At 38.9% G+C, this 27,254-nt stretch overlaps 1 protein-coding gene and 1 long non-coding RNA gene across 2 annotated transcripts in view; one reads left to right on the forward strand and one right to left on the reverse strand.

Annotated features, from left to right (window-relative positions):
• The window catches only part of LOC105869861 (uncharacterized), a 38,249-nt gene extending 22,031 nt beyond the window's left edge, over nt 1–16,218 (forward strand). Inside the window, exons 3-4 of the long non-coding RNA XR_012920180.1 lie at nt 14,644–14,767; nt 16,133–16,218. This is a non-coding gene — a long non-coding RNA (uncharacterized LOC105869861). The remainder of the gene's footprint in view (nt 1–14,643; nt 14,768–16,132) is intronic.
• Nucleotides 1–27,254, reverse strand: part of SDC2 (syndecan 2) — a 107,436-nt gene that overhangs the window by 66,110 nt on the left and 14,072 nt on the right. The window lies entirely within an intron of this gene.

A 27,254-nucleotide genomic window follows, 5' to 3' on the forward strand; every position in this document is an offset into this window, starting at 1 on the left:
TTGAAAAAAAAAAAAAAAAAGTGTGCAGAAGACAGGAGACCTAGGGCAGACACTGTCTCCACAAGAGTGACTTCCCAAAGATGGGCAGGTGAGCACAGGTAGGCCCTAGAAAAGTCACTGTACAATTCTGATAGTCAAGGCTGTACCCATAGTGGCTTTCTTTTCCTTCCTCTCCTAATCTTGAGATTTTGAACAGGCATCAGAAAGGCATAATCACATATGATTTTTATAAGGAACACTACACTTTTTCTTCCTGTTCCTTGGAACTTCTTGGAGGCTTGATTTGTTTCTTCTGTCAATATGGTCCCATTTTCCCAACCAAGTTAACTGGCCAGAACTGCTTGTGTTAATTTCTATCATTAGGTGTTCTAAGGATAGGAGAGGGTTAAACTATACTTTGCTCCAGAAATGACCTTTAGAAAATTGGAAAACCTGAGAAGGGGATCAACAAAGATTACAAATACCAGAAATGTTATCTAACAAAGAATACAGAATGAATGAAAAAAATGTGAGTAGACTGCATTGTAGTGAAAACCAATTAAACTCACCATCATACTGCTTTTTAACCATGAATGAGTGGTCACAAAATAAGGCAACTTAAAGATGCAGGGATTATTTTCTACATTACCTCTGATCCCTGTGGTATAGTGCTAGGCAAGTACCTACTGTACTTAATAATATGTGTTGATTTATAGATTGATGTTCATCTGATTATTAGGAATAATGCAAGATTGCTGTTTCTCTTCCTTTCTCAACACAATTTAATGATTTTTTAAAAAATACAAATCCAACCAGAAAATGAGTTAAGAATGGACAAATTACAAATCCACAAATACTTAAGAACTTTACTATGTATGCAACCCTACAAAGCACAAAGTCTAGTTGGGAAGATCAGTAGGAAAAAATAACTATCCAAAAATGTTTGAAGAAAATACTTTCATATCATCTCATTCACACTTAGATGTGTTTCATCTTTGAAAACATGGGAGATAAAAGATCTTCCTTTAATGTTATTTCTGCAGGAACTCCTACAGTTCGTGTAGGCATAGACAGACATAAAAGTCTATGGTCACCACTGGTTATTGCAAGATAATGTCAGGTCCTGCTCTGTCCCCTTATTTAAAAAGAAAACCAGAAAAGGATTACAGAATAAATTTGAGTTTTTAGCCAAAATTTATGTTTTGCTTACTTTCTTGAGACAGACCAACAAATCATTTCCAAACACATATAAAGTAATACACCCTAATGTATGATGTTCAGGTATCAGAACCAACCCCAAAAAGCTCAACTTCTGACTGCCTCTCTTATATAAGATTTTCACAGACATGACTCAAACCAAGTAACTATCAGACCAACTAAGGACTATGTCCAAAGGTAATGCCTTGGTAAGTGGACCAGCAAGGCTGACTCAGTTGAGGACAGTACAGACACAGCTAGCTGTTTGCTCTAATTGTGTTAGGGCAAATGAATTTCTTTAGCAATTGCTCTTCACATTCTGAAGACTTGATTGAATTCTTAGTATTGCACTCACAGCTCAGCAAAGATCCTTCTGAAATATCAGAGCATGAGTTGCTGAAGAAGTTGCCATGGAAACTGCCCCTCCTTCAACTTTCAGCAATTAAGAAACCTAGCAGTTATTTCTACACTTTTATACTCAATAGAATTGAAGCAGATAACCCTATTTAACACAATTTGAAGGTCCTCAAAACACTAGAAAAAATACCTTTATATGCTTTAGGGAGATTTAACAACAGTCAATTCGGCCTAACAGAAAAAAATTCCCCAAAAGTAACATTTACAGTAACTTTTTTATCTTTAGTATCTTTGGTCTGAAGTATCTAATAAATATTTGCATCAAATGCATTTGGGCTAAGCGTAGTGGCTCACACCTGTGATCCTAGCACTTTGGGAGGCCAAGACAGGAGGATCATTTGAGGCCAGGAGTTCAAGACCAGCCTGAGCAATAGTGAGACTGTGTCTCTACAAAAACAAAACTAAAAATAAGCTGGGCATGGTGGCGTGCACCTGTAGTTCCAGCCTCTTGAGAAGCTGAGGCAAGAGGATCACTTGAGTCCAAGAGTTTGAGGTTGCAGCGAGCTATGATGAAACCACTGTACTGGGCAACAGAGCAAAAGCCTGTCTTTAAAAAAAAAAAAAAAGTGCATTTATATTTTTCATACATTTTCATATCGACTTTGTTATTTTTATATTATAAAACAGACTTCCAGGAATGGAAGCCCAATATATAACACAAGCTTTATATATAACACAACCGACAGGAAATAAGAATTTGTGTTATGGCCATGCCTCAAGAATAAATTCTCATGAGCCAATTAGGTTTGATGTTAGGGGATGCTTATAAATAAGAAGATTTTAAAGACAAAGCTGACAGATATTTTTAAGTCCATTAGCCCTTAAGGAATAGAAGAATGAATGTTTTTCTATGTTATCCTTAAAATTCATGGTCCCACCACAAAATAATGTGCTCATTAAAACAGCATTTGAAATCAGTAAAAAAAAAAAAAAAAAAAAAGTAACAACCAAAATATCCCAAAGCAAAAACCCTGAAGGAAAGTTATTCATTTCTTTTAACTTCTCTGAACACCTAAAGCCACTGATTGTTATGGAAACACAATTCCTCATTAATGTCTGAGTTACTATTTTTTCCCAAAAGAGAACACTGCTACCCCTAAAGAATACTCCACTGAATGCATCTGTTCCTTAAATATATTGTATTCAGAATTTTCTGAGAACTTTATGACTGCTCTCAAATACCTAGACACTATGACATCCCATAAATGTCAGGCTAGGGATCCCAAGCAACGCAAGCAGCTTTTACAACGTAAGCAAGAGTTCAAATACTATGAGGTTTCAGAATCAGGGTGTTTTCCTTACTATTATTTTTAAAGCAGAATTGCCAAAACCACTAGCCTTCCCTCTTTTTCTACACCATTTATTAATATAAATTCTTTTGGAAAGGAGGAAAAATCTTACTGCCATAGTACATTCTTTTTTTACCCCGCCTAAAACTGATCAAAATATCATTAGGGTTAATCAAGTTCTACTAGTTTTCATAACAGCTCCCCCAAAGCTATAGAAAGTGCACCCGTATTAGGAGACATTCTATCTGACATGAGATGGAGCATGCCTTTATGATTTTATGAAGATAGGTACATACTGAAGCTTGCACTGTCAGCTTGGACTGGCTACTTAAGATTCTGATATAAAAACTCAATGGCGGACCTGAGGTCTGATAAGCTTTTCAAGTAATAATGCACGGTCATCTGCCAAGTATCCAATATTCTGGCCAACGGCAGGTGGTGTCTCTAATCATCAGGGGGAAACAGCACAGGTAATCAACCCTAAGTAAGCTCCTAAAGGCCAGAATTTCCTTCCTACCTGGTTTATCTTTGTATTTCTCAAAGTACCTACCTACAATGACAATGCACAAGCTACACACAGCCAGGCCTGTGTGGTTCACTGCTGCATCCTCAGCACCTAACACCATGCCAGGCATACACAAGGCACTCAAATATGATGATTACACACTCTAGAAGGTGCTCAAAAAATACTACTGAATCATCAGTGCAGCCTCCCCTGGGGTATCTACGTCATTGTCACTCTTCACTTGACTATTCCTATCTACAGCTGTGGCACGCCTATTTCTTTCACAGAAGAAATTTTAAAAAGAAACAAAAGGAAGGAAAAGAAAAGTTGAGATAAGTCATTCTATTTTCAAATTTCTCACCCATAAATTAATTCCTCCAGGGGCAAGCCCATGTCATCCGATTACTTCGGTATTCCCCATGGACATTTTTCCATAAATGTTAGTGGGTTGACAAACACAAATCATTCCTCTTTGGGTTTTCCCCTTCAACATCATGCCTCCTTTGAGCTGCATGAAAAAGCCATTTCTACATTCCATAAAACTGCCTAATGTTTTACTTAACTGGTATGAGCACCTTTTGATGTTGTGTCTCGAGTCTCCATCCCCAAGACTCATTCAAACATACTTCAAAGGCAGATTTTTTTGTTCTGTTCTGTTAATGCTTGATCATCAGGATTGTGAATTATGTTTAGAAGACAAGATTTTTCTCAGTTTTGAATGAATGTGGAATGGTATGTGGATATAAAACTGTTAACTTTCACCTACTTCCAGAGTTGACAATTCAGCCTAAAATGCAGACACCTCACATTTACCAAGTGATCTCCCAAATCAAAGTCAATATATATCTCATACCCTGAAATCACAGAAATCCCACTCAGTTGTCAGAATCTTCCATTAACCTGCAGGCACTGTCTTTTTAAGTTAGTCAAAACAGGACTTTAGGAAGTACCTGGGAAGCCTCTCTTATTCCTCTTGGCCAAAACATGCTGTTGTAGAAGTAAAAGTTTTCATAGTATAACTGGTATAGATATTTAGAAGGTTATCAGACTTAAAAATACAGAATGCCCAGTTAAATCTGAATTTCAGATAACAACAAATAATTTTTACTATAAGTATATCCCAAATAATGTATAGGCCACACTTATGCTAAAAAATTATTTGGTGTTTATCTGAAATCCCATTTTAACTGGGCATCCATCCTGTGTTTTACCTGGCAACCCTGTTTGTGGTGGAAGGAAAAAAGGCTAATGCATCAGTGAGAGGGCAAGCACAGCACGGCTTTGGACTGTGATGGGGGTGGGGAGCAAGACTTGGGTGACAAAACTAAAGGAGCTGAAATAAAGGGATGCTAAAATGTTCCCAAAGGAGGGAAGAAAGGGTCAAGCTTGGGAACCATCAATAATCGAAAGTGAAAACACCACTGGCTCAAAACAGCCTCAAATGGGCCACAAGAAACTGCCTGAAGTATGGCTTTAAAAAATCCCTTTAGGCCGGGCGCGGTGGCTCATGCCTGTAATCCTAGCACTCTGGGAGGCCGAGGCGGGCAGATTGCTTGAGGTCAGGAGTTCAAAACCAGCCTGAGCAAGGGCAAGACCCCGTCTCTACTATAAATAGAAAGAAATTAATTGGCCAACTAATATATATAGAAAAAATAAGCTGGGCATGGTGGCGCATGCCTGTAGTCCCAGCTACTCAGGAGGCTGAGGCAGGAGGATTGCTTGAGCCCAGGAGTTTGAGGTTGCTGTGAGCTAGGCTGATGCCACAGCACTAACTCTAGCCTGGGCAACAAAGTAAGACTCTGTCTCAAAAAAAAAAAAAAAAAAAAAAAAAAAAAAAATCCCTTTAGCAAAGATGAACTTGGAAAAGGAAGGGCACATTTACATCATGGCCTAGGTTCCAGGCACCTCACCAGTCTCTTATACAAGATCCCTGGCAGCCGCAGCACCTCTGGAAGCTGGCTCCAACCTAGAAAACTTATCAGAGAAGGTGAAGGCACAGCCCAGGACGCACTCAGCCATTAAGTGTAGTGCAGGCGCCAAACCCAGCTTGTCTGGCTGCATTCACAGCTCCTGCTCTTTTCTTTGCACTGTGGTTGGTTTTGGGGGGCTTCAAAGGTGGGAGGGGATGTTACTGAGTAAGCACCACGCTATCTGGGTATTCATCACATGCAATCTTAGTCTGAAGTCCAAAATTGGGATCTTTATCCCTCCCTTCTGTTTCACAACATTTCTTCAAAAGTATGATTAGAATTTAATGCTAACTAAGGGGAAAAAATAATGTTTTACACATGGCCCAGGGGGCAGACTTTCTTTTTCCCCCCCCCCAAAGAAGAAGGTCAACAAAAAGCCCCTTCCATAGGCAGAGACTCAAGGACATCTGGTAATAATCATAGTCCATGGCACCTCAAGAACTCAGGTGACTGTTTTTATAAAAGATCTAAGTCTGACACTGGCAAAGTAGGGTTGGTCTTGGCTATATGTGGAAAACCCCTCACTGCCCCATACCCAATGACAACCCAAGGTGGCTATTAACAATGATGATGAAAATGGCTCACATTTATTATAGGTATTATTTCTTTGTGCCAGATGTTATTAAGGCATTGCATTTATTATTAATATATTTAATACACACAAAAACCTCAGCAGATGGGTACTCTTATCCTCCAATTCACAGATGAGAAAATGAAGGCAAAGAAAGAGATTATGGAACTTCTCCAAGGTCACACAGCTGCTAATGGTAGGTGATGCTAGTCTAGACCTACCTACCTTAAGGTAATGGTGGAACAAGTCAATTTGATGTCACAACCCTAGGACGCTATAATTGTCCTGAATTGGCACATAAAGTTTATGGTTCAAACAGAAAACTAAAGATAAGATGCCATGTTTCCATGCACATCTTGATCTTGGTATACAAATGTAAGGCTGAAGCAAGCCACAATTATACTAGAATCAGTGAATCATCATAGGGGTGAATGAGAATTTAGAAGTCACTAGAACTGCTTTATAAAACCATGCCAAGTGACCAGTTTCCTAGTATTCTTAAAGGGTTTCAATAGTTGATGGCTAAGAAATCTAAGAATGGGTGTAGTGATGGTACAATTAAGATGTTTAAAATTTTAATCTCATTTTCCATCTTACTTTTACCTCTTGAATTTTTAAAAGCAAGGCAACTCCAAGCATACAGGTTTTATAGATTGAGTACCTTCTTCATTTGTGTAGATAAAATATTTTAAAATAGTTCTACTTTTTCTTTTTATATATACTAGACTATTTTTAGCTTTGTAATCTTAAATTTTAACTTAAATTTTGTTTTTTTAACAGCTTTTTATTCTTCCAAAGAGTAGTCCAAAAGAGAGATATTTATAATTTATTACTATTAATCACACACTTCTCCATATAAAATATGGCAAAGAGAAACCTTTTGTGAAAACATGCCCCATAAAAGGGGTTTATGACATTAATGTCCTAGAAGAACAATATGAGGCATCATAGAAAACAGAAGTCATATTAAACTCTAGTTTCTGAAATGCTCAAATTCTATCTACTATAGCATCACTAATTCACTGTGTGACTTGAAAAAGCTACTTTATCTCTCTGGGTCTTGATGCATATATACAGATGTGCCTCATATGTAAAATGTGAGGGTTGGATTAGTCCTCAGTTCCCCAACTAGAATGCCCTAGCACAGCTGTGCCAAGATTCTAATACATCTCAGCCATCAAGGCAGCTAGATAGAGCTCACAATGGAGGTCTCAGATCCATCACTTCTAGCCAAGAGTGACCATTTGTTTCCCCTCAGGGTGCTATGCAACTTTTCAATGTGAGCCTTGATGTGAAAATGGTTGAGAAGCACTGGATTGGGTGACCCTGAGGTCCATACTCTGACCCTGAGGTCATAGCTCTGACATTTTGTCACTTTATAACTGTAAGCCTTCCTGGAGACATTGCCCATGGCCAACTACTACGTGGTTCCATCATCTGTATTGTAGAGCATGGTGCTTTATAAATATAAGGCACTCAAAAATTCATTAGGATGGCTCTAATTGCAATGGCATCACTAAGCAATCGACATTACTTTTAAAAAATTAAACATATAATTACAATGTTATTGACTAATACTCTAACAACTGGAAATTTGTATTACTTATTATCTTAATTTATTACCTACGCTCAGAATGTTAAGGCACATTGTGAGATCCTGAAGTGTTACATAAAAGAAAGTAATCTATGTTTAGCACAGTTTTAATACTAACAATATTGTAGTATTACTCTGATTTTTATAGGTAATTACTATATGACATGTTAACCTAGCTATTAATCATTCTACGATTTTGCTGAAGAATTATAATGGCACTTCTAATTCTCCACATGTCCTCCACTCCCACCATTTAGACAAAACAATCGCACTGCAGAGAATTAAAATGTTAGGAGTCAATGAAAGGTAATCCCTTAAGAAGTCAGAGGAAATGGGGTTTAAACACCTTTAATGTATATTTATCTCAAAATAAAACAAAACCAACAAAGGGCAGAACAGTCCACCTTTTTTCTAAATCTAGTTTCAACTAATAGGTTGGAGAGTTCTAGGCATCTTGCTAGCAGAAAGATGTAAATAAGCAGGAGAGAGCTGGGAGAGGGAAAAAACAGTAATAACCAAGGAACCAGACAGGCTGGCATATGAGAAGAGCAAGTTAAAAACAGAATCTCCCTTGCTTAGATAAGTGGGCATCAGGGACATCTATGTACACACAGGGGATTGAGAAGAACAAAATTATTCAGCAATTCCAGGGATCACAAGGAAGGAAAAAGAGGAATGAAAGCATTTTAGGGAAGGAAATGGGAAAGACAAGACATTGGGAATAAGCTTTCCCAAGTAAGAAGGTGACTCACCCTACAGACAGGCCTTTTGCTCAAAGGTCCTTCCTCATACCTCAACCGGTCTGGAAACAGGCACTGGAGGAGAACCCCCCAGGGAAATGCCCCAGGTCATCTCCAGGAGGAGAAGTGGGCCCACGTTTGCTGCTTTATTTTTGTTAGACAACCGCAATGTCACTTGTACTCCAGTTTTGGAATGCAAGGATGGCTACGATGGAGGATTTACTTTTAATAACACTCCTTTTTTAAACCTAACATTCTTAGCACAGTAAATCTGAAAGATACAGATTATAAATAAGAAAATGAAAATGATCCATAAGCCAATCACCAGAGATAATTACTTACTGATAACATTTTGATGTCTTTTCTTCCATTCATTTGTCGACACAGCTACTGAATATTGAGTGGGATTTGAAATCATCTCCTCTCTCACCTAGCTTTTACCTCTTGAATTCAGGAGTAAAACAACTCAATGCATATGAGTGCACTGAATGTGATTTGTGGTAGTATTTTCACAGCTTCTTGAGGAAAATAAATGGCTGCTCTTGGCTGGAAGTGACTGACCTGGGGCCTCCACCCTGGGCTCTGTCCAGGAGACCCGAGGGCCATGGGGCATCAGAATTTTGGCACAGCTGTGCCAAGACATCTAAGCTGGGAAACTGGTCTGACTCAACCCTCTCATTTCACAGATGTGGACACTGGGACCCAGAGAGGTAAAGTAGCTTCTTCAAAGCCACACCATGAATTACAATCTGAGCATTTCAGAAACTGGAGTCTAATATCACTTCCCTTTTACATACAATGCCTCATTACGGTCTTCCCGGATGTTAAGGATAATACATCCCCTTCATAGAACCTATTTTCCCAGTTTATCAGTCATTTTTTAAATGGAGAACTGTGTGGTTAAAAGTAGCAAATTATAGATATGTAATCTATAATTCTGTACAGCCCAAAGACTAAAAGTTTGTTTAAAAAAAAGAAACAAAGATTAAAGACCAAGATTATAAACTAAAATTAGAGATTATTTTCATTTTAAAATAATTTAGTCTTTAAACAGTTAAGTTTTTCTAGTATATGTAAAAACCAAACTACTTAAAAATATTTGTATTTAATATGTATTTTAACTCACATTTCTTTCTAGAGTGTCTAACCATATCCTTGTAAGCACTGAGTATTTGCATTTTCTAAGTCTTTCCTAATTTGATGATAGGACAATAAATATTTGAGGGTTTTTCTATTTTTCATTTTTTTTATTCTAGTGATCATTAGCTATTTGTAATTCTTCAGTAAAATGAATACTGTTATGTACTAAAGTTGAACAATCACTTATAATTTCTTGCTTTCAGGTCTTTTAAAAAAATCTTTTTGGAAATCAAATATCCTCCGCTTTTTTTTCTTAAGTTTAGGGCTTTAAATATATGTATTTAAATCCAATCCACATGGATGATATTCTGGTATCTGATCTGAGAGAAGAATCTAAATAGATTTTTTTAATATTCATTTTGACAACCCCCTTTAGCAAATAATCTGCTCCTTATCCAATGATTCATCATATAATTATTCAATACATTAGAAAATTTGAAAAGTGTTGTTTTATTGGATTGTTTGCTTATTTTTTTATACCTATATCATCATCTTTTATTATCATAGCTTTATAATATGTTTTAACCTCTTGTAGTACAAGTTTCTGCCTCATTCTTTTTCCTTTCTAAATTAATACATATCATACATAGGTGAGTATACAATGTATGTGCTATATACCTCAGATATTATCCACATGAACTACAGAGTCAGTTGAAAAACAGACTTTATTAAATTGATTTTTTTAAAAACTATATGCAAAGATCCCTTAATACCTCAATTATCTCTGGTTATTTAATGTGAATTGTTACACCCTTACTCTGAACATTCATTGCCATTTTTTAAATGTACCCCGCAGATCTGTCCCAAACATGTTGATTCTCAGCTCATTTGAAGACCCAACTCAAAGTAGCCTGGTTTTAAAACCCAACAAATCTAACTCCATCTGGTAGGCTAAGACACCCCACTGAACAGCCTGGACAACGAGGCCCTGGGACTTGCCGCTGCAGAGGCAAGCGGGATCCGATCATGGCGGGTTCTGTGCACCACGACGGTAAAGAGTATGGATTTTACTGAAGGCACTGGGGAGCCACTGAAGGGCATGTCAGCAGGAGTGTGACACAATCAGATTTCTCTTTTAGAAAGACAGAGCTGTGAGACTAGAAGGCTAGGTCAGTGCCCAAGCACCCACCAAAGGCAGGGAGAACATTAGGAGTCTCTTGTAGTGTCTGTCCTACAAGAGCAGTGACAAGGCAGTGATGATGAAGAACAAAGAATGATTCAAGTGGAATTTATCATGTTGCAGCACTGCCCTATTGCAACAGAGGGTACATTCATGCTCCCAAGGCAGAAATAATGAAGTTCTCGAACCTGTCCCTGGAGCATGGTCTCTTACCACTACCCGCCACCACCATGCTGATAGGTAAAACAGCCTGCCCTCTTCCCCCAGGGGGTGCATTCATTCAACAAGTATTTACTGAGCACCTACTATGGGCCAGGCGCCATGCTAGCTGCTGAAATAAATCCTGTATGAGTCAATGCCAAAAATCAGTAGGAGTCATAAAGAATGAAGAATATGACCCTGACATCCAAAACTGGAGCCAAATAATGGCAAAGGGAGTCACCCAGACATTGGGAACAGATTGTTACATGAAGCTATCCCCACTATAGAGAGCACTTGCCTTGCCCTTGCAGGCCAGTGACCAGTCTCCTAACTCCCCTGCAGGTCTGAGCCCCACACCAGACAGCAGCATCAACTGTCCTGGTTTCTCAGATGGATCACTGGAGACTGAAGAAAATCAGGAGCCCTGGCCTCAGCTACACGGGGGTCAATACAGGATTCAATTTTTGGTTCCCTGACTTGACCCTTCAGCACGTGCTCTCTGCTTAGGTAACCAAGTACCTATGAAGACCCTTAAAAATTCTCAAAAAGAAGACGGAAAGGCCTTTTTCATTTTTCACTCACTTAATTCCTTCATTCCAAGGGTTTCCATAGCTCTCTTGCCACAACCTATGTTGGCACTCCTGCAATCCAGAAAGACCTTCCTGTGTCCCTCCCAACTCCTTGAAAATACGCTAGAGACATCTGATCCACCTTTTTAAACTTCAAGAAAGAAAGAAGAGAAATTTCTGTTAACTATAAAGTATTTGGTCCTGTCATTTACTCACAATATGCTACATAATAAGCAATATTCTTATAACTGAGTAATTTTTACAATTGCTTTAAGGATATCAGCTCTATATATCAAGTATATAAACTTCTAATTATTTTCTTTTGCCTACGTAAAATTTTTGAAGCTTCATTTACTATAAAACTTAAAGTCTGCATTACCTTTAATGATGCCTGTTTAAATCCAGAATCACAAATAATTAGTACATATTCACAGAATACTAACCTCCTTAAATCCATAACAAAAATAGGTACAAATCCATGTTGGGGATGTCTATAGGACCAAAATATCAGAAAAGAACCCCAAGGCAAAAATATGTCTGGTAGTCATATCCAAAAGCCATGACTACCTCTATCATTTGACACTAAGCAAACTTCAAACCGAATATTTAGTTTTGATTAAGCATTCAAAGGGGCACCCCATAAACCCCTCTGGGACTTACTTTGATCATCTGTGAAGTAGGCCAATGATGCCTGCCCTACAGGCCTACTGTGCAGACCAACCCTGACAATGTATGGAAAGGGCTCCAAAAATGTCATCCCAGATCCTTTCCTTTGGAGGCTCTCATCATCTCAGTTTTCTTCTTGGGACTGTCCCCTTAATCCTTAAATTACATGAGTTAGTGGTCTTATTCTGATCTTACATGTAGAGAAACTGGAGTCCAAGAAGTACTTTTACAAGGATCAAAAAAAAAAAAAAAAATCCAACAAATCAAGAGAAAGCCCTCAGAAATCAACAGACTTAGCAATGTATTAACAGTTCACCGGTAAGGTACCTTCTCACACAAGTCCTCTAATCCTTCCAAGCACCAGTCTGAGTTCAACTAACCTGCCTGGAGGGTAGACCAGCTGAGGAAGGTTTTGTCACCAAAAAGCTTTATAGGAGAAGATAAACACTGGAGGAACTGGGCCTAACTTCTAGCCCCCAGGACAAGAACCTTCTCCATGCCCTCTGCCAGCTCACAAACAATGGCAGCCCAAGGAGGATGGAAAAGTTGGGCTGGGGTGCAGCCTCACTCCCTCAGGAATGGGATCTGATAAGGAATGCGTCCAGTGACATGCACAGCATTCCAGTGCAATAGGAAGCAAGACCTGCAAGTTAAAGTGACCACAGGAAGGGGGGGGGGTGTTGGAAGAGGAGCAGAGGAGGCTGCAGCAGCACCAAGCAGGGTGGCTTTCCAAGAATAGGCACAGGAGCTTCTCCAGGATGATCAGGATCGAGGCAGTGCCATCTTCTGCCCTAAATGACATCTCACAATGACCAAAAGCCTCACCACTTCTCACCTCCAGAACAGCAAAAGACGTGCTAGAGAATGCCACGGGGAGGGTGAGTGGGCAGCCATGAACATTCAGGAACCCGTGGGCAGAGGCTGAAATCATGACTGGGTTTTTGCATGCAGAAGGGAGGGAGAGCAGCGATTCCAATTATTTCTCTGGAATGAGCTGGAGGGGCAAAGTACAATTTTATGTTATTGTGACCCAATTCCTCCAGTAGCCTCATAGCTCACATGGAAATCCAGGTTACCTATTCAATAATGGCCAAAGTCTTAACTGTCTCAAATTCTGGTTCCATAAAAGACTATAACTGGAAAGTCCTCAAATCCCACATCTTTCTAAGATTGAGCAGTAAACCACACACAAAAAAAATAGGCACCACCTATTGAAGTGCACAAATGACACTACATTAGGTCCCATTAAATAGCTCAATGAAGCCTGCAGTATTTATTAGGTGTAACCACAGCAGTGCTCTGACTTCTCTTGGAAAGAGGGAAAAAAGGAGGAGGAATGGTTTTTAAATATTACTTGAGCATGTTGAAAACAAGCTTTGCAGCCCTAGTTCATTATTCCCAGCCATCCTACAATCATTAACCCTGGGCAGCAGTTGGGGGAGCTAAGACAAAGAAAGCCAGTGCCCTGCCCAAGGAGATTTCCTGATGCTGCCTTCAACAAACAAGGACTTTTAGGAAGCCTTAACCTCTACCTCTGAATCCATACAAGCTGATATCCTAAACTGGAATATCTAACTGAAATTAGTTCTGAATGGTTTTCATTGAATCTTTTTAGCCAGTTGTCAGTGTGCTACAGAGGTGGAAAAAAAATTATATATATATATATATCTCATGTTCAACAGATGTGGGTGGGAATCAAAGCTGAGCTGATCAGAGCTACACAGGCAGCGAGCAGCAGCTCTCATAAACAAAAGGTCAGCCATTTATAATGACATCCCCAGAGTGATATATGGGCACATTAGAAAGTTAAATCTCATGAAAAGAATGTCCAATAAAGCCATCAATTTTATTTTGGGTTCATCTGGCTGCAACTTCTGCCTACAGTCATTTCGCTGCAAGAAAAGTTAGCACCGTGCAGGCACCTGGATTCACTTCAGGGTCTCTGGTCCATGAACTATGACATTCCACACATAGTTTCCCAATGCAAGTACTGAAATGCCTGTGCCCTACTTCTTAGCTCACTGTCTGTAAAACATTCCCTGCCCTTTGATGTGAAAGAAAAATACTCCACTTTACAATGATACCCTGGACTGGTCTTCCTTTTTTGAAAGAAGCTAAACCACCACCACCATTGTGGCCACCCTGAGTGTCTATAGCAACAACCTTAGAAAAAACTTAGTTACAAACATACTGGGTGAGTTTACATCTACCTAAATCCTGTTCTCCCCTATAATATTTTAAGAGAAAAGAAATCACTAGCAGAATTTCCCAAAAAAAAGAAAGAAAAAAATTTGCCTTTTTTGGATGGATTCTTGTACCAAATAGTTAGAAATTCCTCTGTTTTTAAAGTGCCAGGGTAATTTGTTATTTTCTTATTTATATATTGTTTTGTTATTAGATCTACCTTTTATTTATTTTTTTCTTATGTCAGCATATGAACAGGGTACAAATGTTAAGGTTACGTATATTGCCCTTGCCTCCCCTCCTCCCTGTAATGTGTTATTAAATACACGTTTACATCAACTTTTTTAATGTTGCTGCTATTTACTTTCAATGAGTCTCCTCCCCTTCCTACCAGGCATTTAAGGCTATAATAGTAGTCCCACAGTCACCTCCTACTGAATAATTATAATAGTGGGCCAATTAAACTAATCACCTTTCCACATATTTTTATCCGGCTTACAGATGTAAATCTCCCCCAGAATGCAGAGAATGAAAGGCTCCTCTCCAACAGCACCTAGGACTCCAAGAGCTACCACTGGACAAAGCCCAAACCATCAGGGACAAGCTTAACTTCCAACCAAAATTAGTAAGTAACACTTTCAAATACTTGAAATGCATATATATTCACCATACATTCATCTTTCTTCTTCAAAGAAATCTGAAAGACCCCCCGTTATTATTCATGAGCTACTTCTACACTACAAAAGTCTAAACTTCATATTAACATGGTTTTAAGCTTAAGCAGCAAAACAACACCAAATCTGCTTAAAAGCGATTACAAAGAATGACAGTGCTAAACAGTGTGAGATTTTAGATGCTCAGCAATCCATTGTATGCATTTTTTTGCTGGAAGAAAAAGATTTGAGAAAAAAAAAAAAAAAACATGTCAAATCCAGAGGTTTATCACTGCAGTAGGAGCCATTTACTATGGAGCAAATGGATTAATAACTCCTTAGAGGAACTTTTCCTGATGAATCACATAGAAACTTTCTGGCTATGAAAGGGAGACAACATTTCCATCCAAACACCAAGTAACACGCAGTGAAAAGGAAAAATTCCAACCCCAGGCAAAAGCAGCAGGTGGGAAATACACTTCACTTCTGTGAAGCTAATCCAGAAATAGACATATCCCCTTTCTAGATAAAGCCACCACCTGAGGAATGTTACTTCTAGTCGACGTGACAATTTGAAAGGAGCTCATACTTTACATCCTGAACCTGCTCATTTTACACTCAAAAAATCCAATGACATAGCTTAATACCTATTTCAAATATAGATCATAGATTCTTAAGCTATTTTCCTTACCTTAGCAGTCCAAACAGTGATTTCCCCCAAAAGCTTCATAATACAACACATAAACTAGAATAACTGCCTACAGAGAAAATCACTGTAGTTGCCTTCTCTGATGTCATCGCGGCACAGTGACAGCATTAAGAAAGTGCTTCTCAGTGGGGTGAAGAGACACTGCCGCCAATTAAGGGAAAAAAGGAGGAAGGGATTACCAACCTTCTTTCCAAAGTACCCAAGACTATGTTTTTAGTTAAGAACTACAAAAATAATGCAAAGCTTTTTCTTTCTGCCCTAACTTTTCTAGAGACAAAAATCAGGTAACCACTAGAAAAATCACTTTCAGGCAACAGGTACTTCAAAAGCTCATCAATCAATAAACAGACACATGCATGTCCTGATTAGGCTACTAAAAAAAAAACAACAAAAAAAAAAAAACAACCACTTCCAAAGCATAGCTCTAAGAGAAGACTCTTTTGTCCTGTTTGGGACCTCTCATTCTACTGTGTGCTCAAAGCCCCGCTTTCCCCTTTATTTACAGCCATAGATATAACCAAAATCTTAGAAAAAGAATAACTGCAATCAAAGAAAGACATTCCACTGTGTCTCAATAGAGCATCCTAACTGAAGCATTTTTTTTTTTTTTTTTTTTTACGTTTCACAGAAAGGATCACGGGACTGCAGAAAAAGATACAGACTCAGCTTACACTCAACCTTTAAAAATGAATAAAGCAATTAAAAATCCCACATTAGAAAGTATAAAATTAGATTCCAAATTTCCTTGAAATTTTAGTGAATAAGACCATCCTGATTTTTCTCTCTCGGTTAGTCAAAACCCTTCAGGTCAACAATGTTCATTATATCAACAAAACCCTAACAGCTCAATCCTTTAACTGGGCAAAAAAGAGAAAAGCACACATGTTTTAGTGATATCCTTGGATTTAATAGGTTATTTCCTACAAGAAATCGGCATCCCAACCTTTAAAACAGGGGTCCCTCAAACTTTTTAAACAGGGGGCCAGTTCACTGTCCCTCAGACCGGTGGAGGGCCGGACTACAGTTTTAAAAAAACTATAAACAAATTCCTATGCACACTGCACGTATCTTATATTGAAGTAAATAAACAAAGGGGCAAAAACACTCACGTGTGGCCCAAGGGCCATAGTTTGAGGACGCCTGCTTTAAAAGGAAGAAAGCTGGGGATCTTGTTACAGCCACAAAGCAAGGAAATTCTCAATACCCAACAAAGATGTGAAATAAACAGCAACATATTACTCTCAAAGTACTCCTCTAGATAGACAGCTTCTTTGACAAAGCCTTTTGTTACCTGGACAGCCTTAGGCTCAAAGACCCCACACACATTCTTCAACACAGATAACTGAGCCCACCTACCTTCTCCAGATTGGAGGCCGTAAATCCTCCAAGGTTGCCCTGATCCAGACACCACCGTGGGTGAACAAAAGAGTTCATTCCATAAACACCCTTCCTTGTTTTCAGAGCAGTGTTCCTAGATTCAAGCTTTCCCTCCCAACACCTTCCTAGTATGCCAGTTCTGCCTTTAAAAAAATCATACAGAGAATGTACTGGAATGATTTGTTTACTGGTCACTTGTTAAGATTTATACACGGATAAAACACTACTTCAATGAAAAATCTCAAATGCCTGGACAGTCTATAAAAAGTTGTTAACGCATATTTCCAAAAGGCTTCTTTAAAGTTTCTTCCCTCTCGGCTTGATTTTTAAAAACATACAACATACTATTAATATTTACAAGTGATATAAAAATCGTGCCATCAGGGATGTGGTACTATATAAAACAGCTCCATGCTGGGAATGAGGAGACCTGGATTTCAGTCCTGCTGGTTCTCTCTGGGCAAGTCACTTAACTTCTCTGAGCCTCTGTTTTCTGATCTATAAAATTAAAGGGTCTTAAAAGGCACTTGCAACTAGGGAACTGTGCAATCGGTTTCCTTCCTAGATTGTTCCCTTAAATCCAGTCTTCAAGAGCACCACCTTCTTTTAACCTCCACACAGTTTTGGCTTTTGCCCCTGGGTGTCCATGGGAAGAGTCTTTTGTTTAAAAGACAGTCCCTAAATTCCCCAGGGGCCCAAGGGTTAATGCAGGTCTCCTAGAGCAGGATGTGCATAATCAAACTCAGACAGCAGCTGCTGAGTTGGAGATAATCCTTAGAGGACTGCTTTAGACCTCCTCTTTCTCTCCAAGTGAAATTGCCTGGCACCAGGCCTGTTCCGGCTGTTTGGACCTTATGTTTTCGGCACATTGCAAACAACATCTTCTGTGGATTCAACTCTCAAAATGCCAATGGATTTTTCTGTTTTGCTTTTTCAAGCTGGCTCTCCAGAAGCAAATACTTAAAACGTAAGCACTCACGGTGTGCACATGCTGAACGTCATGCATAAACGGCCTGGGATGGGAAAAGAGGCTCTTTGAGGGGCAGGGATGTAAGACTCCCTAGTAACAGAATTATTACCACTTCTCTGTTCCCCTGACAAGCAGTACTTCAGGAAACTGCGAGTGAAGCACCAAAAATCACTTTTAGAAACTGGCAAATTTATAGATCTCACAGTAACTTCTAATACTGATCTGGTGTTTGCATGAAGTCACAACCTCTCTCCACTTCAATCTCATGGTCCTCTAAAGTAAAAAGAATTATACTATGTTTTCTTGGAACTACAATGTGACAGCCTACCTTTAGTAGAATGGGTTCTCATCTGCAGTTTTAAGAAAGCTCTTTACATTATATACTTTGAAAAGTAAAAAGGTTGTCACTGCAAAATTTTCCTGGCTAGGTTTTTATATCCACTATACCTGGCAGAAGTAACCTTGTTCCAAGTCCTGTGAGAAAGTCGAAGAGGATGCTGGGAATTGTTTAGTTCCAGGTAACAAATGTTTAATAAATTAGTCAAATTCATTGCTAGCGTAAGTTATAAGAAGCTATCAACTTGTTGATATCATTAACTTTATACTACTACTTCTACAAAATAAAGTTAATTGAGATTTTAATTTTTTTTTCCACCTAAAGTGTAAATTTAGGATTTTTTTCCTACCCAGGTTACCTAAGGGAATAGAGGTATCTTTTAATAATTTGATATAAATACATGTTCTCATATCACATCTATTTTGTTGTTGTCGCTAAAGTTTCCCAGAATACAACCTCCATTCAAATCATTCTCCAAGACAGTGATGACACTATCTTTTTTTATACTTACTCTATAATAAATATTACTATGAAGCATTTTGAAATTGTAGAGCATTAAGAAACCATGGTACATAAACTCCACCAAAAAAAAAATTGTATTAATATTTTGAAATTTGAGAATTTTCCAAAAAATGGTGGAGGAGGGGAAATAAATAACTTTACAAATCAGCTTTAAGATTTCCATGACTACAATCTGGGGAATTCCAGTGAGCACCGCACTCTTGTTCAGCCTCCATTCACAATAGACTCAGAGCAAACACCCTCTCCCCCTAACAAGGCTCCTCTCCCTGCAGAGGGCCAGCCAGAGGCTGCAAGCTCCCTAAAAGGCTGGATGCAGGCTGATAGGTCTAGTTGTTTCTGTTCAAGGGCTCTGCAGTGAGGATACTCGGTGGATTGAGAGTAGGTGGGTTGAGTGTGTGTGTTTAGGTGGAAGACATTAAAATCAAACCATCGAAATCATTCTAACAAATTAGCAGGACAAGACAGCCTTGCACACTTCCTGATTGAAAACTAGCATGGACCTCCTCCAAATGGTTTCACTTGAAGACTTTGCCAGACTTCAGATCAAAACAATTTAGTGGATTAAAACTAACAGCTTAAGAGGTGAACCATGTTATTCCTAATTATTATTACCGCTATATTCATGCACCAGCTGTGAACAATTAAAAGCCTATATTTCTAAATTCCCACGGATCCAAGAATAAAATTAAGACATTTTTGTGAGAAGTTGCAGCTATTTATCAACAGCTAAAGGCTCTCAAGGTAAGGCAGTCTCTCCAACTATGTTTCTCAGGCAGATGCAGTGTCATAGCCAAGTTTTGCATTTTTTTCTATGTCATGCATTTTTTATTATTAAAAATTAAAATAGCCAGGAAACATTACAAAGATCAAGACTAGGCTTTTCATACCATGAAACTAAATAACTCAGAGAATTGGCCACGTAAAGGGGGAGGACATTCAAAACTCATTAAGTAACTTAGCCAAGTCTTTACTAGCAGGCCAGGCCAAGGACCAGAGACATCTCAAATGTGCTCCACTCCAAAAGATTCCGTAATGCATTCCATTTCTGGGAGGAAGAGAAAAAGAACAAAAACTAACAGCAAACCAATGACTACGACTACTTACTCTTTATATCCCTGATAAGTGGGTTCAATGGAGGTAGGAGGGACCTCATGGACATATCCCTGATGCAGTCTCAAATTCCTATTTTTTAATTTGTCCCATTTCCCTAACCACCTAAATTAAGGCCAAGGGAAAAATGCCAATCACCAAGATTTTATACACACACACACACACACACACGTAAACACAGTACTGCATATAAGTCATAGAGATAAATGAAATAGAATTGAGAGTCCGGAAATAAATGCTTACATTTACGGTCAACTGATTTTCAACAAGGGTGCTAAGACAATTCAATGATTCAGTGGATAAGAATAGACTTTTTAAGAAAAGGTACTGGAACAACTGGATATCACAAGCAAAAATAAATAAAAAATAAGTGAAGTTGCAGCCCTGCCACACAATATATACAAAAAAACTAATTCAAAATGGATTATACAACTAAATACAAGAACTAAAACCATAAAAGTCCTAGAAGAAAACAGAAATAAACCTTTGCGACCTTCAGTCAGACAGTGTTTCTTACATATGACACCAAAAACACAAGCAACAGAAGAAAAAGCAGATAAATCAGACTTCATAAAAATTTAAAAGGACACTATTCAGAGGACAGTATATCAAGAGAATGAAAAGACAACCCACAGAATGAGTGAAATATTTACAATTCATGTATCTGATAAGGGACTTTTATCCAGAATATATAAAGAATTCTTAAAACTCAATTAACAAGACACATAGCCCAATTTAAAAATGGGCCAGGGGCTTGAATAGACATTTCTTCAAAGAAGAAATACAAACGGCTGATAAAACACACACACAGACATCTTGCTCAACATCACTGGTAGGTAAATGAAAACCCGAACCACAAAGGAGATACCATTTCATACCCAACAGAATGACTACAATCAAAAGGACAGAAAATAGTATTGATGAAGATGTGGAAAAACTGGAACCCTTGTGCATTGCTGCTGGAAATGAAAAATGGCACAGCTACCTTGGAAAACAGTGTGGTAGTCTCTCAAAATGTTACACAGAGTTATTCTACCATATGACCTAGAAATTCCACTCCTGGGTATATACCCAAGAAAAATGAAAACATACAAACATATATCCCCACAAAACTTGTACATGAATGCTTATGGTAGCAGCATTATTTATAATAGATAAAGTTGAAACCACCCAAATTTCCATCAACAAATGGATAAACAAAGGGGGTATATGTGTGTACAATGAAATATTATTCAGAAATAGAGAGAAATGAAGTCCTATACTACAACATGGATGAACCTTGAAAACATGCTAGGTGAAAGAAGTCAATCACAAAAGACCATATACTATATGATTCCACTTGTATGAAACGTCCAGAATAAGCAAATCTATAGAGATAGAAGGTAGATTAGTGGTTGCCTAGGACCTGGTGGGGGGTGGAATGGGAAGTGATTGCTAATGGTACAGGCTTTCTTGAGGGGTGGGGAGGGGTGATGAAAGTATTCTAAAATTGGACCGTGATGACTATTTCACAACTCTGAATACACTAAAAACCACTGAACTGTACACTTTAAATAGTGACTTTTTATGGTAGGTGAATTATATCTCAAAGCTATTAAATATTAATACATGTATATACATCAACTGTAAGTACCATAAAATATTATTTAACAGTTGCCCTATTGCATGACTAAATAAACTAATTTCTTAGAGGAAGAAATAACTTCCAGATAATTCTAGGTATGTTTTGACCCTTAGCTCAGCGTCAAGTTTTGCATTTTATAGAGGTCCTTAAAGCTGGAACTAAAAACTCTGAGGTTAGCAGAGAGGTGGGATCCACAGAAAGTCATTCCAAGCTTTCTAGTTTCTCACCCTAAAGCAGTGATTCTGTAACTTCAGTATGTTTAGGCTACATTAAAATGCAGGGGCTAGGTTGGGAACCGAGAATGTACATTTTTAAACAAACCAGCCTGCCCCAAGACAACCTAACACAGCAGTGTGAGGACAGCTCTTGGGGCAAGGAGAACCATCAATGGGCTTGGAGGGAGCTAGGTTCTGCCCAGAGCCAAGTTCTGCAGTCAGTCCTGAGGCTATGGGCCCCTAAGCTGTCGAGTGTCATGATCACACTTGGGCAGCATTTTTCACCTGCCTCTAATAATTCTTGCCATCAATCTCACAGGCATTTGGTAGATTTTCAAATTTAAAAGTTTCTGGGTCGATCATGCTAGGTGGAATATTAGCCTTTGAAAGAGGATATTCATCAACTCCTAAGACCTGCAGAATACAACATTTGTGGCCTCATGACCTTTCTGGAGTACATTCACTTGCCTAGTTTTTAAGCAAACTATTAGATTCCTGGACAACAAGACCATGTACCCAATGTATAATATTCAGAGCCTAAAGTGCAGAAAAAAATCTGCTGGGAATTTTCATCTATAGAACAGGGACAGCTGTCTTTCACACCCCAGTTGTTTCCTGTCTCTAACAGGTGGACATTTTCCCTCTACACTGAGAACTTTACCTCCTTCTCCTACTTCTATTTCCCATACCAAAAGCAAGCTCCATTCTCCTATCTGGGAGGAAGAAATCTGAGCTATGGCAGCTAGATGAAGTGGCATCCATAAGAGAGGAAATGGTTAGTCATGAAAGATTACTGCATTCTAAATGACAACTGTAACCAACTTACTTGGCTGGCAAAGGAGAAGACAGGAGGGCAGTGCACAATGTTGAAGTCTGGACTGGAATTTAAAAATTTTTATTCCCAGGCAATAGGCAGAAAGTAGGAAAAAAAAATAGTTATTTCCTTAAGAAAAGATAAAGCAGGCTAGGTGTGGTGGCTCATGCCTCTAATCCCAGCAGTTTGGGGGATCAGGAAAGAAGACTGCTTGAGGCCAGGAGTTTGAAGTTACAGTTACAGTGAGCTATGATCATACCACTGCACCCCAGCCTGGACAACAGAGTGAGACCCTGTCTCTAAAGAAAAAAATGCATGACTTCAGACACCAATTGATTTTACAAATAGGGAAACTGAGGGAAAAGATTGAGGGATTTGTCAGAAGTCACAGCTGGCTACTGGCAGCAAAAGGCCAGCCTCTAAGAACCCAAGTCTTCTGATTATCTCTCTACCATTCTTTAGCCTCACCCAGAATGATGAAGGAAACGTGCAAGTGAGTGCTATTAGGGGAACAATAAAGAGGTGGGGAAAAGGTTTATAAACTCGAATCCTTCTGCCTATCATTGTTTCCGTGGTGCTTTTCACACCGGTACACTTGAGCCTCATGAGGAAAGCTCTGCACAATGACCCATGAGTCATGGGTGATCAAGGCATGGCAAGACCATCCCTGCCCAGTCTAAGAAGGGTTACCTAGTCCATGCAGCAAAGTGTGGATAAGGGAACGCTTTGGAAACTAAGAGTGCCTCCCAAACACCTGACAGGTTGGGACAGTGACCCCTGTCCCTTTATACTCTTCATGCCCCCTCTCCTCCTCTGAAGGCTCTCCTCTTGCCCCCTCAAGGCCACTGCCGGAGTCTTGACTTTGCCTCCTCCTTCCAGGTACCCCTCTCTAGTTCACACCAGGCAGTCAAGTTGGCTACTCTATCTGGTTAAGTACCTGTCACGCTCCCTTGAAGTTTGAGGCAATGGTTACATAGTCCCCTAATTTTGACAAATGTAGGTTCTGCCAGCATTTTAACAGGAAATTGGTCCTAGAATGCCATACTCCTTCAACTAAAGGTAACAAAAGATTTCTAGTTTCAGTCAAACCAAGTTATCAGAAAAGAAAATATATTTTAAGATGCTCAGCACTCCAAAATATTATTAAGAAAGACAATCTTCTAAGGCTAGAAGAAAACTGTAAAGGTCACCTAATCTCCCCAACTAGGTGATGGTATGAAGCTCCTCTAAAGATCCCCCAAAACACGGCCATCCAAACACATGGCTGCCTACCTCTAGGCACAGGTCCTCTCTTCTGCTGGAGCGGCTGTTCTACCTCTGACTGCCTTTCAAGGCAGGTCTTCCCTTTAATCAATTAAAATCAGTCTCCTTCAAAGTTTCCACCCCTCTCCACCCCATCCCACCCCCGCCCCTTCTGACTGTCCAAAAGAAGATCCAGGAAGACAAAGGGTCAAATACAAGTCATTCTCTTTCTTGTTGCTTGTCAGATGATGATACTTCCAGAAGATGTTTTTATTGTTTTTACATTTTCAGTAAAATAAGAACTGAACTCCTTGTACATGTAGAATACTAAAAGAAAATAGTTTTATATTAAATAAACTAAAAGGTCCTATTAAATGAATACTAAACACATCTGTAAACAGTTTATAGCATGAAATTTGTTTGAATCTTCTGGGTTTTCTGTCTCTATTTATACCTCAAGGCACAAAACAACAAAAGCAGCTTAGTAAAGACTCACAAGAGTAGTTAATGCTCAAAGAAGAGAAACGCCAGGAGGCATATCACAAATGCTCTCTTAATATTTATTAAGCCAACAATAGTGTTTTGGGTAAATCTTATTACCGGAATACACAAAGTTCTGGGCAAATGAATTTTAATACATTTATATCAGATGTGCCTACAATCCCCATTTTTATTAAAAGGACAATAGGCATTCAGTTGAGAGGCTTGGAAACACCATGTTGTTTTGAATATTACATATTATTTTTCTATCATGTAAGACTCAAAACTTTTTTTAAACGGCATTACCTAGTATGCTTTTAGAATGCTGTTTGCATGAGTATAATTCCATCATCTACATCATTTCTTCTAAAGTTTGTGGAAAAGGTCTTCTATCTTAGAAATCACCTCAAATCCTCTGTACAATAAGATATAAAAAACATAATAAAGGAAACAAAATCTTGAAAAGGAGATGGTAAACACATTCAGTAAATTTCTCTAACACTCATCGTTTGATGCACTGCAGGCATCTAGACAATCTTTAGCAGTTAAAGATACAAACCATTTAATTTACAACATTTTTAAAAAGCATTTACCAATCAAAGATAAACAAATTTATCGTTTACTTTATGCATATTTACCAGCCATTAAAGTAAGATCAGAAGATCAAAAGTACACTGCTACAATCTATGTTTATTAAACTCTACAAATAAATTTGTTCCTAAATGCCTTTTACCTAATGTACCAATAATCTTCAAATATTCTTTAGTCATCTAAGTCGAAAGATAGTAAATACCCCCCAAAACCCCCACCCCTGGCTTTAGCACCCCCACCCTCTCCACTTCCCTTTCTTGTGTAGTTCTAAATGCCAATTAACAAAGGAGCAAGGTTACACCCTTTCGGTACTATGCCTGCTATTTAATGTATCACCAAATAGTTCTCTTTGGGAAACCAATCCATTCCTACTAATTGGTCCATGGGATTCAGGTGATGCTTCTTCCACCCACCTGTAGTTCTTAGGAACCAGGAAGCTATTCTGAAACTCTTACTGGAAGAGTTGGAAAAGAGAAGCTCTTTCTACTAAAACTGCTGAGAAGACAGGCTGTTAACCTGGAGTTCCATCTCGCCACCACCAGGGTAGAAGTCTCTCCTGGCTGTCATCAGTATCTAAAATCTTCCCTTTTTTAGTAAATATAACCTCCCCAGATTTTAATTGGGCACACCCCACCCATGTAGAGACATTTCCTAGCCTGCATGCACCTTGTGTGACCACATGACCAGTGGGATATACCTGAATGTGATGTGTCACACTTGGGGGTTACGGCCTTAAAGGGAGTGGGTATGTTCTCCCACTGTCTTTCTCCTGGCTGGATGACAGTAAGGGCGGACAAGCCACCGTGGACGGACAGGTAAGAGCTGCATGTGAGCACGTCGGGGCTATCCCACCAGTCCTGGCTTGGGGCTGTTAAGTCTAAGAAAAATCCATTGTAAACCACTAGCTTCGGGGATCTCCTTTTAATAACAACTGTTACCTTCATTCTATAAGGCCTGGAAGTGAATCCAACAAAGAAGGGTTGAGCTGAGAGTTATGTAAGACTTGAGGCCTCATAAAAATCACATAAGCCCTTTGATGCAGCCAGACCTGAAGACAGATCTATTCCTGACCTTCTCCACTATCTGAGCCAAAAAGTTTCTTTTTATTGCTTAAGCCAATTTAAGTTGGAATTTTTGTTACTTGGATCTGTACAAGTGTCTTAACTGCCATCACTCACTTGATGGCTTACGGGGGCTGTTGTTATGCCAAATGACCTTGAGTCCTTCTAAGCCTTAGCTATTGGAGCCGCCCCTTTCCCCTCAAAGTTGTTTCCCTGAGTCACCACCAGGCAGAAGCCCAATCAGCTGTTCACAAAACTTTTCAATTAAGGGCATTCTAGCAACTGACTTCTACAAAGGAAACTCACTATTTCTATAAATCAGTGTTTCACAAACTTTGATGTGCTTACGAGTCACATCTTGGTAAAATGCAAACTATGATTCAGTCTTAGGTGGGGCCTAGACTCGGATTTCTAATGAGCTGCCAGGTGATGTCCATGCTGCTGGTCTGGGGCCCAGCTTTTGAGCAGCAACGTGCTACAGCAGCAGCCTCCAAGCCGAACTGCATATGAGAATCACCAAGGCAGCTTAAAAAATAAAAATACAAATACTGACATCTGGGCCCCACAACCAGGGACTCTGATTTAATAGTGCCTGTGCTGTCAGAGATGAAAAACATGGCTTAGTGGTTCTCAAACTCCAGCATGCGAAAGAATCCCCTGGAGGGCTTTTTAAAACTCAAGACTGCAGAGCCCCACCTGCAGAATTTTTGAATGGCTGATCTGGATTGAGGCCCCAAATCTTCATTTTTAACAAATTTCTAGGTGATGCAGAAGATGATCAGGCCACACTTTGGGAATCATCGGCCTGATGCTAGAATTAATGACTTCTTGTAATAGACCTCAATTTCCATGGAGAAAACACTTTCTATCTACTAATTGTATTATATCAATACTCTGGAATATTTATCTACCAAGGGTACACTCCCGACAGGGAGGAGAGGGGAGAAGTTTCACATTTCTAGTCTCTTAATTTATAAGATTAGTCTATGTGCATGCTTAATGCTTTGTAAAGACACATTTAACCCTATCATCACCAAAATAATAAACAGTGATGTTGAATTTTTTTCCAGATATTACAGATTTGAAGGGTTTAAAAGCCTATGAATCATAGCAAATGGTTCATTTTAACAGTTTTTTCAGAATAATGCCTCTTCTGATTCTATCGTAGGACAGATACATGTTGAGTGGCAGTTTCTAAAGGGTCAGCATTTTAATGTTATCCTGCAGAGCAGTTTTTAAAAGCTTTGGGAAATCCAGAATTCTTCAACAAGGCTTTGTTCCCTGAGTCAATTAAAGATAGTCTCCTTTATTCAACAGATGGAAAATCATGTGTTTTAGAGTTGAGTGAAGGCAAACATGCTCCCAAATTAGATATCTGAACAAAGTAAACTATGAATAGATTAGACA

Source organism: Microcebus murinus, chromosome 7, assembly GCF_040939455.1.
Source record: "Microcebus murinus isolate Inina chromosome 7, M.murinus_Inina_mat1.0, whole genome shotgun sequence".
NCBI classification, from domain to species: Eukaryota; Metazoa; Chordata; class Mammalia; order Primates; family Cheirogaleidae; genus Microcebus; species Microcebus murinus.